Source organism: Octopus bimaculoides, chromosome 7 (assembly GCF_046866305.1).
Source record: "Octopus bimaculoides isolate indiv1 chromosome 7, ASM4686630v1, whole genome shotgun sequence".
Classification (NCBI taxonomy): domain Eukaryota; kingdom Metazoa; phylum Mollusca; class Cephalopoda; order Octopoda; family Octopodidae; genus Octopus; species Octopus bimaculoides.
Genome location: NC_142934.1, coordinates 57,515,234 through 57,527,658, shown reverse-complemented (window position 1 = coordinate 57,527,658; position 12,425 = coordinate 57,515,234). Strand labels below are relative to the sequence as shown.

The 12,425-nt window shown below is 42.3% G+C and overlaps 1 protein-coding gene and 1 non-coding gene across 7 annotated transcripts in view; one reads left to right on the top strand and one right to left on the bottom strand.

The window, feature by feature from the left end:
- LOC106879046 (apoptosis-stimulating of p53 protein 2) overlaps positions 1-12,425 on the top strand; it is a 252,795-nt gene that overhangs the window by 94,692 nt on the left and 145,678 nt on the right. The window lies entirely within an intron of this gene.
- Positions 1,225-1,306, bottom strand: Trnas-gcu (transfer RNA serine (anticodon GCU)). The gene has a single exon. It is a non-coding gene; the product is annotated as a tRNA-Ser (tRNA).

Here is a 12,425-nt window from a genome sequence, read left to right as displayed (position 1 = left end):
ATATCGCTTTACTGTTATTATCGAATACTTGAGGAAATGTCGATTTAGACAATATTTTAGGAGTGTAGTGTGATGGACATAAACTATAAAGAAGTCTTTTATTCAGGTCCCAATTTCATCCTTTTGGGGGTGAATAAAAAGAAAAAGAACCATTGCAAATCATGTACAGGGCTCGTTTTCATTAGCTGAAAATTAGGGTTAGTGTCCCGTGGGTAGTCCGAAGTTGCCTTCAATTTCCTGATATAATAAAGGTGTGGCGCATGGCTCGGTGATTAGAGTGTCAGGCTCACAATCGTGAGGTAGTGAGTTCGATTCCCGGACCGGGCTGTGTGTTGTGTTCTTGAGCAAGACTCTTTATTTCACATTGCTCCAGTTCACTCAGCAGTAGAAATGAGCTGCGAAGTTTCTAATGCCAAGCTGTATTTTTTGCCTTGCCCTCGGATAACGTCGGTGGTATGGAGAGGGGAGGCTGGCATGCATGAGTAACTTCTGGTCTTCCATAAAAACAGCCTTACCCGTACTTGTGCCTTGGAGGAGAACTTTCTAGGTGCAATCCCATGGTCATTCGTAACCGAAGGGCGTCGTTACCCTTACCCTTTTAGACAGGTGAAACCAAACTGGCTTGAATGAAGCACTACGTTGGTCACATAGATCCCCGAAAGATGGGTTTATGGCGAAATTGATCCATCTAACATTAGATTTCTCGCGATTATTTGAGATGGTGGCCAAATGGCAGAGTCGCTTGAGCGTCGGCTAGATTACTTTGCAGTAACCGTTCCTGTGTTCTGAGTTCAAATCCTACCGAAGTCATTTTACCTTTCATCCTTTCGGAATCGATATCCTTCGCTTTCGTTCGCCCTTACTTTCTATCTGTCCCTTTGTCTCACTTTCTGGAGCAAATTAACCATGTTAAGGGCTGGTGAGGAACAGACTCCACCAGTTCTATAAAAAGTGCCGATGACACTCCATATGTTGCAGCTGTGCTCTTGAGACTCCATCATGTTGGTTCACTAAGATTTGTTGTTGTTATTGAAGGTGAACATGAACATTCTCCTTAATCTCTACCAAGATTTCGGAGAAAGTAAGGTTAAATGGAATATTCTGATGTCCCTTCTTTCCTAAAAGTAAACGAAATTAAGATTTCATAAAGCGAGAATCAAACCTGCATCGTATGGCTCTTGATACTAGAGAACAAATAAAATAAAAGTGAATGCAAAATTTATACGACGAGGATGAGATTCGAACTCACGCGGGGAGACCCCAATGGATTAGCAGTCCATCGCCTTAACCACTCGGCCACCTCGTCGGCTGTAGAGAATAGAACTATTTTTATAATGAAAATTACAAAATTATTGCCTTTTTTTTTTCTTCGACTGCGTATTGATTTTGCTGATACGTGGTTTAAACAGTAGACTATTGAACTTAGTACCTCATGGTATCTAATGCTGTCCATCCCCGCTTGAATTTAAATTCAGCATAAGTTGATTCTAACTTTGCATTTTATCCCTCCATGTTCAATACACTAAGCAACAACGCATGGTTGTGTACTTATGTTCTATAACCACTAATGAATTTGGTTGACGGAAACTATGTAGAATCCTGTCGATTTATTTCTATTTTTCTATACAAAAATATTTTTCTATATCTGTCAATCTACCTACCTACTCCCTACCTACCTACCTACCTACCTAACTCAGAACGTAAAGATGGACAAAATGGCGCTAAGAATTTTGTTCAGCGTGCTAACGATTCTGTCAGATAACCGCCTTTCTTCTGCACGATGATAACGGTTTCAAATTTTGGCACAAGGCCAGCAGTTTTGGGTGAGTGGGGTAAGTCGATTACATCAACCCCAGTGCTCGACTGGTATTTATTTCATTGACCCTGAAAAGATGAAAGGCAAAGTGGACTTCGACGGAATTTGAACTCAGAACATGAAGACGGACGAAATGCCGCTAAACATTTTGTCTAGCGTGCTAACGATTCCGCAAGCTCGCCACCTTACTCAACTCAATAATAATCGCATGAAATAGCACAATCCGTAAAATAAATCAACATATACTTTTATATAATCGACACTTGTTACATCAACAACTCACGCCCACACAAATCACATTTTATACATTGCTACCCTATTATATAACACAACAGATATAGCAAATACTCTGCGGTCTCCATAATTTTCTATTCAACAAAACAAGAACTTTTTATTCACATCGCGCATATCGTCTTAGAACATTAAAATAACACCATAATCAATGAAACAAGTACCACAACGTAACAACGTAGATATAACATAAGAACGCAATATTGCACGACTAAAAGACTTCATACTTCGTACACTTAAGATACAGAAGGAACATCTATCTGGTAGTATAGTAGAAAGATGCATGAAACTTTAAAATATAACAACAGCAACGGCCGTAGCAATAATAACAACGGCAATAATGGACAATGATGATCGATAACATAAAAGAGCAACTGTATGCTGTAATCTTGGGGAATTAACTTGGCAGATGTGTGTCAAATACTGTCGGATACTTGTACTTACATTTGCAACACACACACACACACACAAACAAGTGCAATATACACATACACAAATACACAAATACACCCTTACACTCACACACTTTAGATGTATGCATACACATACAGTGTATACACATTTATACATCGCACTATATTAAAACATAAGTACATCTTATTAATCGATAGGTATAAACGGATAAAGACAGGCAGCTGACAGACAAAGATAGATAGATAGATAGATAGATAGATAGGTTTCTTTATTAGCCACACAGGGCTCAACACAGAGGGGACAAAATACAAATGTAGAGTTTTTTCTTTTCGAGAGGGGCGAAAACAAAGCAGAAAAAACAAACAAAAGTGGGGACAACGATGAAAAAAAAACATCGCAAAACGTTTGGGGTATTTACAAAAAATACGAAATAATACAGAAAATTCCCAATAAATGGGGAGGTTATCCGTGGAAAGAAAAACCTACGAAACGACCACGGTAACCTCGGTCCTTAGTATCACAGTTTGTTAAATAAAATTTCTTTTATTTATGCAAGAAACGTAAGTAACTCTGTTTACAAAATTTTAAAACGTTTTATAGAATCATGGTCAAGGTGGCTTCGTCATTTATACGTGCCATTCTTGCTACATGTATCCATCTTTTTTCGAAACATTTGCTAGACAACACTTGCCTCTCTACTCTCACCTTCCTTTTCAAGTGATACTTGAAAAAGTTGATGAGAGATTGACCAGAGAGAAAAGTATTTGTCTGTAATCCTTTCAGACGCGTCCACCAGATGCATTCTTTGGCCATAGCCACAAGTACAATAAATACAGCTCTTCCTTCCCGTTTAAAGGAAGGAGGCGTGACGATATTAACGATAGACGAGTCGGTTGATAAACCGTCTCGTCCCACACGCGACAGCAGTCGTTCGACATAAGTCCACAGCTCCGAAATGGTTGGACACTGCACGAGTGCGTGCAGAACGGTTTCATCGCTCTGACCGCCTCTCGGGCAGGTCGGCCCCGCATTTCGCGAGCCATGTCTATAGAGCTTATCCCGAACGGGTAGCGCCTCTCGGTAACACTGCCAGGCCAGGGATCTCTGGAAGTTGTCCATAGGTCCCGGCCCGAAAGTCGTCCTGAACAGGCGGGTCAGGTATTCCTCGTCGACGCCCAGGTTCGCCCCGAGATCGTCGTCGTACCTGCCCTCCACTAATCCCCTATAGAATGACTTCGTTGTGATGCAGCCGCTCAAGGTCGACCCGGGACGGCAAAGTTGTTGCAGAGCAACGCGACACTCACGGTGCCATTCGCCATTCCTCGGCCTCTTTTTGATCCACGACTGCAGCTCGGTCATGGAGACGAGCTGCGGGAAAGCGCGTCGCACAAACGGCGACCACACCTGCTCGCCGTCGTCTACGTAGAGCCGGAGATGTCGCAGTCTCAGCGCATGTCTGCGCATCATCAACCACGGCATGCCCAGCCCTCCTTTCAGCGGGTGTTGGCAACAAACGGATCGCCTCACCATCGGAACGCTTCCTTTCCACAAAAAGCGGAAGAGGATGCGCTCCATTTCGGTGATGGCGCGATCGGGACAAGGCACGACGGTCAGGCGGTATTCGATGACGGACGCGATGTACGCGTTCGCCACCTCCACCCGACCTTTTAGGGACAGCTTCCTCTCGAACCATTGCCGGCAGAGAGTGGCCACCCTACTCGTTATCTCGTCCCAGTTCTTCTCCATTTGCAGGTCCGGACCGAACCAGACTCCGAGCAACTTGACCGGACCGTCCGTCCAGCGTCCCACTACTGAGGCGCTGCCGGACGGTATGGGCTTGCTTCTCCAGGTGCCGAGCAGCAAACCCACCGACTTATCCCGGTTGATTTTCCGCCAGCTTCCGCAGTAGTGGCTCGAGAGTCAATACGTACAGGAGCGGCGACAGGGGGCATCCCTGACGAACCGAACGTGCAATGTCGAAGGGTCCCGATAGACGTCCATTGACGCGAACAACCGAACGGATGCCTGTGTACAAGGCAGCCATCCAGCCGCGGAAAACGGGACCGAAGCCGGCCGATTCGAGGACGGCCTCCAAGTATCGATGGTCTACCCTATCGAAAGCTTTGGATTGATCCAAATTGATCAGGGCCCCACCCATGCCAGGTTCCTTAACTACCCTCTCTATGATGTAGCGCATCAGATGGAGGTTGTCATGGATGCTCCGGCCCGGCACGGCGCACGTCTGCTCCGTGCCGACCAGTTTCTCGATGACAAGCGCCAACCGCTTGGCTAACACCTTGGCCAAAATTTTCATGTCTCCATTGAGCAGAGTGATGGGCCTAAAGTTATCTATGGCGTCCCCCTTGTTTGGATCTTTCTTCAGCAGCGTTACCGCTCCTCGGCTCACAAAACCGGGAATGCTCCCGTTCTGCTGCCAGTTGCAGTACACGGCCGCCAAGACTTCTCCAAACAAGTCTGGCATACAGTTGTAAAGCTCGTAGGGCAGACCATCCAAACCCGGAGATTTGTCCGTCGAGCAACCCGCCATCGCGTCCCTCACCTCCTCCGCCGTGATGACCCCTTCGCAGCACTCCGCCTCTCTTGCCGAGAGTTGTGGCAAGATGTGCAGGTAGGCACTAAAGTCCACCCTGCCTTCTCGCTCGCCACTCCTCCCGAACAGTCGGGCAAAATGCCGCTGAAACGCCTCGCACATCTTGCTCGGCTCGAGCAATTCGCGCCCCTGTTCGTCTACCAGAGACCGGATGGTGGCTCTGTTACCCCGCTGCGCCTCCGCCACCCGGGCCTCTCGTGCGGCTCCAACACCTTCATTCCTCAGAGCACGCATCCTTGCCCTGACAGCACACCCTTCGTGTTTAGCATTGAAGTGTTGGTCGAGGGCCAACCTCGCCGCTAAAACGTCGGATGCGATGCCACTTCGCAATGCCTCTTCTAACTTTATCACTAGCTCCCCCTCTACTCTGTTCCTCTCTACAGCTAGTGCCCTGGTATACCTTATTGCTTCCGCCCTTACTGCTCTCTTGAGGGCAAACCACCATTTGTTGTTGACGATGGCTCCCGTCAAAGCCCTCTTTACTAACGTGCTAATCCGGTCTCTGAAAATCTGTCTCGACGGGAAAGACGCGTTTAGTTTCCAGTAACCGGGACCCTGCCTATGTGCCTTATCTAAGTCTAGCGTACACGTCACAAGTTTGTGATCCGTGTAGCTGACTATGTGGAACTGTGGACATCCTAAACTATCTCTATCTCTTGTCCTACACACTATCCTATCTAGATACGATCTCGACGACCCAATGCGGTTGCTCCAAGTCCACGTTGGCACATTTGGGTGGTCGAGTCGGTACCTGTCAGACAACTGGAAGCGTCTGAGCAGGTCTATGAGGCCTTTGCATCCCCTTCTAGTTTTGTCACTCCCCACGTAGTCTAGATGCGTGTCCAAGGTAGCATTCCAATCCCCCACTAAAAGTAAGGGACGAGACGTTCCCAGGAATACTTCTAGACGTCGAAAGAAGTCTGACCGACCTGTTAAAGGAGGCACATAAACTGCCAGCAACCGAAAAGCGCCTCCGTCGCTGCCGTCCACATCTAGGACCACCAGTCTACCCTCCGGGTCCGTAAATATCGTCTTTACTTGGAGATTCAGACTCTTGCGAAAAAGAACCGCCGTGCCACTACCGTGGATAGATAGATAATTAGATAGATAGATAGATAGATAGATAGATAGATAGATAGATAGATAGATAGATAGATAGATAGATAGATAGATAAGTAACTAGACAGAAGAAAATATACACATATACCTACTTGCATTTATATATTTACACATAGACACGCAGACGTGGTCGTGTGGTGAAAAGCTTGCTTCCTAACCACATGGTTCCAGGTTAAGTTCCACTACGTTACATCTTGGATAAATATTTTCTGCAAAACCTTCGGACCGACCAAAGCCTTGTGAGTGGAGTTGGTTGACGGAAACTTAAAGAAGCCCGTCGCATATATATATATATATATATATATGTGTGTGTATGTGTGTGTGTGTGTGTGTGTGTGTGTGTGTGTGTGTGTGTGTGTGTGTGTGTGTTGTCCTCCCATCACCGTTTGGTAATCTGTATTGATGTGTTTACATTCCCCCGACTTAGCGGTTCGGCAGATAGATAAATACTAGGCTTAAGAAATAAGGGTGGATTTGAAACCAATATTTAGGTTCATACATACATACATACATACATACATACATACATATATATATATATATATATATATATAGGAGAATGTACGAAAAAAAACAACAACAGACGAGGACAGGTGGTGTAAACAACAAAAGGATGTACTAGTATGACGCTCGGGAATACCGCTGACTGGACACTATTCAATTTTTTTTCTCCGTGTTTTTCTCCTTGTCTCCGTATTCTTTCTGTTGAAGAGCCTAGCTCGAAACGTTAAAGACTTTCCGTATTCCCGAGCGTCATACTAATACATCCTTTTGTTGTTTACACCACCTGTCCTCGTTTGTTGTTGTTTTTTTCGTACATTCTCCCATATATATATATACAGGGTGTCTCAAAAAGATGTACTCACTCTTTGACAGACGATTACTAACGTATTGTTTTTTGTGATGTACGGGCTTGCCTCGATGCAACAAATCCAAACAAATGGATTGGGAGGAGAGGTAGCGTTGAATTTCCCGAACGTTCCCCAGGCCTCACGCCAATGGATTTTTTTTTTTTTTATGGGGACATCTCAAAGATAAGGTTTACGCTGCAAAACCAGTGACAATTGATGATTTGAAAAATTAAATTCGAATACAATGTCTTGCAATTCCAAATGAAATGTTTGACAATGTTTAATAAATACCAGTTCTTTTAGCTATAAACCTAATTTAGAATATAGAGGGTATAAGTACCCATTCCCCCACCATTACCATCACCCACTAAATTGAGCCTGGACCTGACACCTTAGCAATAGCTTTATTTGCAACTAACTTTACTTATCTACCTTGTTTAACTTAATTTCATTCTGGACCTAAATTCAGTCAGCATGGGACTACTTCCATTTATTGGTGACCTCCTATTAGATTTGCTCAATTTCATGCCCCACCCCACCGTATAACAAAATTTAACATTTTAATATTAACTTCACACCTCTTTAGATTGCATTTGCTCGTACTTTGTATTGCAGTCGGAGCTTTCCTATGAACTATTATTGTTCTTAGCCATATTAATGCATGCGTGGAAGTGCAATCACGGTAGTCCCCATATGTGTGCACCCAAGCAAGGGTTGATATATCGACAATGTTAGTAATAATATTAATATAATAATATATATTAAGTATGATTGAGCAAACTGTAGTATGAACCTGCATCTGCAACAATAATAATAATAATTAGCAAGTAATTAAATTGTAATCATTTAATTAATTTGGGGATTTGTATTTTTACTTATTCATAGGACCACTAGGCTGAATGTATTTAGGAACGTTTAGCCAATTACTGTTTACTTTAAATCTGATTTCTGATAAACTCATGTTGATCTTTGTCATTGCCTGTAACCTATAAGCATAATATGCTTGCAAATGTATGCCCAAGGGTAACATAGGTAATTATACCGGTAGTAAAGCGGATATTCTTATCCCTTAGAAGGTTATTCCAGCTACTAACTCTACTAACCTTATACATACATACATACATACATACATACATATATGTATTATGTATATATGTATGTATATATGTATGTATGCATGTATGTATGTATATATGTATGTATGTATGTATGTATGCATTTATGTATGTATGTATGTATATTTATATATATATGTATGTATGTATATATATATATATATGTATCATATATATATATATATAAAACTTACAGTATAAAGGTTAACGCGTGCGTTCTGTCGTGATACACAAACAATATATGAGTATATGCATATATATGTACATGTATGTACATACCTTCATGTGGCTGAAGGTATGTACATACATGTACATATATATGCATATACTCATATATTGTATATATATATATATATATATATATATATATATATATATATATATATATATATATGCACAACAACTCTTTTTAACTACAAAAATAACCTCGAAAACGAGGTCGGGTCGCACAATTTTGAGATCTTTAGCTAAGGGAAGCAGCTCTGCCTGAATAATTCTTGTCTGAGATAAACCATAATGAGAAAATGTTTAAAATACATAGAATTTTACCAGAGAATGAAACTTCGAAGATATGTTTGTGTGTGTGTATGTGTGCGTGCGTGTATGTGTATGTGTGTGTGTATATATATATAATGAGTGAGAGAGAAAGAGAGAGAGAGAGACACACACACACACACACACACACACATCGAGCTTCTATAACACACCGATTGCTCCGTCTCCGACGTACGTTCATTACTTCGCCAGCTACAGGTGACATCTAAGGAGGACGTCCTTATCCTTGGTTCACCGATCCCTCCATCTGCCATTCGCACCACCCTCAGGTCTAAGCTTCTCCAGCTAGAAAAACTGACAGACAGACTGAAGGTGATCTACGCCCACCCGGCATTGTTCGTGCTAAGGAACTGCTTCGCCATACCGAAGCTATCGTATACACTCCGCAGTGGTCCTTGCTACAACCACGAATCTCTCTTCGCGGACCTCGATACTGGTATTCAACGAGCCGCTGAAGAGATATGCAGCGTTCGGTTTGACGACACTGGATGGCAACAAGCAACCTTACCCATTAAACATGGTGGCCTCGGCCCCGATCTCTGGTCTCTGTGTCCTCATTCTTCACAACACAACTAAACCATTTGTGACTGGAGAACGCGAGGCGGCCTACGCAACATGGAGCCAGCTCGGCCTGCGCCCAGCTGATGTCCACCCTCTTCTCCCCTCTGTGGACATCCGATCCTCTCAAAAGAAATGGGACGCTATCCAATGTAACATGACCACAGACGAGCTAGTGCGTCAGCTTGACCAGCAACGTCTGGTATGTTTCCGTTCAAAATCCGAACCTTACAGCGAAGCTTGGCTCAATGTGGTGCCATCACTCGCAACTGGCACTCAGCTTGATAGCGACTGCCTGCGCATTGACGTTTCTCTGAGGATTGGTCTCCAGATCTACGAGCCTCATGAATGCTGCTGCGGATCCACACTGGATTCTTTTGGCCTCCATACACTACCCTGCCGTCATAGCGCTAGCCGCCTTCCACACTATGTAACCCTTAACAAGATCATAAAGCAGGGTCTAGACGCCGCAAACTTCCCTTCCCAGCTCAAGCCAGCTGGGTTAGATCGAGAGAATTGTAAAAGGCCGGACGGTATGACAATTTTCCCGTTTCGTGGCGGTAGGCTCCTCATTTGGGATGTCACATGTTGTAACACCTTCTCTAGCGGCAACTTGGTGTTTTCAGCTACCATCCCAGGCTCCGCTGCTCGTCAGGCTGAGAAAAATAAAGAACTGTTACGGTATCGGTCGTTCTCTGATAGGTTTATAGTCGAGCCTGTGGCAGTTGAGGTTTATAGTCGAATCTGTGGTAGTTGAGACCTCCGGCATTCTTGGTCTCCGGACCATATCCCTACTCACCGCTACCGGAGCAACACCATTTCCATTTTGTCTGCTGGTGTCATGAGAAATGTCATTCAATGACTTTATCAGAGTTTAATGACACCTACTTTGTCAGAGAAGCGAAGAAAAGCGCGTTATCCATGACCGACTAACTTCAAGAAATTCACGGCGGTGTCTTGTATCTGTATCTTTCCACGTTGTGGATGTGATGTTAACACAACGTTTCATTCGGTGTAATTTTGGAGCCATCATAAAAGGAGTCGCCATATTGTCATGGCGATGGGGATAAACGAATGAAGATTCCTCCACACCTTGTTCTGGTATGACGTTAGATATGAATCAAATACTACAAGCTAACAAAACACTAGTCAGTTGATTGCTCTTTGAAAGATAAATTTGATAAGTTCTATGCATGAAACCCTCAGTCATTGAATTGTTTATATCATTTTACTAACATACACATATTCAAACATACATACATACATACATACATACATACATACATACATACAGATTACAAATTCAGGTTTATACCTGTAATTATTGGAGCCCTGAGATATGTAACACACTGCCTAAATACCAATCTTGAGAAATTAGGCTTCTCAAAAACCAGAAAGGGGAAAGCTAATTCGAAGACTATAGATCCAATCCATCACCGGAACTGTAAAAATCTGTAAAACTTTCCAGAAGTTTATCATTTACGTATATATGAGCATGTTTAGATATGCAACTATATGCATGAGAATATATACATAAAGCAAAATATATGAATCTGTATACATACATACATACATACATACATACATGCATACATGCATACATACATACCCTGTTGTTGATGTTGAAATTGCAATGAAGGAGTCTTGGATCTAGGTTAGAAACCAGCTTTTTCTCTATTGACAAGAAATCTTGAAATAAAACTGAACAATGACTCACATACATATGTATATGCGTGTTTGCGTGTGTCTGTGTATATATGTACATAAATATACTTTCTTGTGTGTGTGTGTGTGTGTGTGTGTTTAGTGTACTGTTCCGTGATGATAATATTAACTAAAATAGTACTCCATCTGATGATGTAATAAGCATAATATGTTTTTATGTGCTACTATTGGTTTCATGCGATAGATGCATCTCAGTAGTATTTAATACTGTTACGGTGGAAGTTGTAATGATATTAGTTTCAGTGGTGGTGGTGGTGGTCGTCGTCGTCGTCACTGTCGTGGTGACAGTGGCAGTGGTGGTCGTGGTATTGAAATGAATTAAGAGATAAAAAGAGATTTATTGGCTAATCCCTGATGATCTTCATAATTATTGTTTTAATAGTAGTTGTCAATAATGTCAATAAGAAATTATTATTTATTTTTGTTTCGGCGTAGTTATATCCACTGAGTTGGCAGCTGTATGTGTGTAAATTACGTACGCATGCACACGCACGCACGCGCACACACACACACGCACGCGCACACACACACACACACACACACACACACACACAGACACACACACACACGGTAATAAATCCAAATCAAATAGTAATATTTTAATTGGAGTTGTTAGTTATATGTACATGTATGCTTTTATGCATGTATTCATGCATTTACACTAGTGTGTTTGTACGTGTCCATGTATGCATACATACATGTACTGTGTGTGTGTGCATAGATATTTATGTACAGTATATATGTATGCATATACTATATATGTATGTGTGTATGTTCGTATGTATATGTGTATGTATGTATGTATGTATGTATGTGTGTGTGAGAGTGAGAGAGGTGGAGTAGAGCCAGACAACATGGAGAGTAAACAGCATGAGAGACGTTGATTGACTGGTGTATAACGTCAATATAAAGGAGAACAGTGATATACTGAATACGTGCGCTAAAAATTCTTGGTGAAGTGAAGTTGTTCTTTGGTGAACAACTACCAAAAAGAACAGGGGAGATAATTTCAATAAATTTATATTAAATTGACAAGAAATAGTTTTCAGAGCTTAAGGTGAAATCTAATGTTTGATCGTTTGTCGATGGTAGAGCTATGAGCACGTTTCGATTTTATTGGACATTATCAACGAAACATGGTTCTCTTGTACCTGCTTTAACCATTGTTAGCTTTTTACACGTAAAAATCTGACGCTAGACAAATAAACAGTTACAAACAGTTTTGGCTTGTTGTCGTTTACATAACAAAAAAAAAAGCTTGGTCCATGGGTAGATAGGTATATATGGAGATACCTTCTTAACCAATAGATGGACACACACACACACTTCTACATGCATACATACATACATACATACATACATACATACAT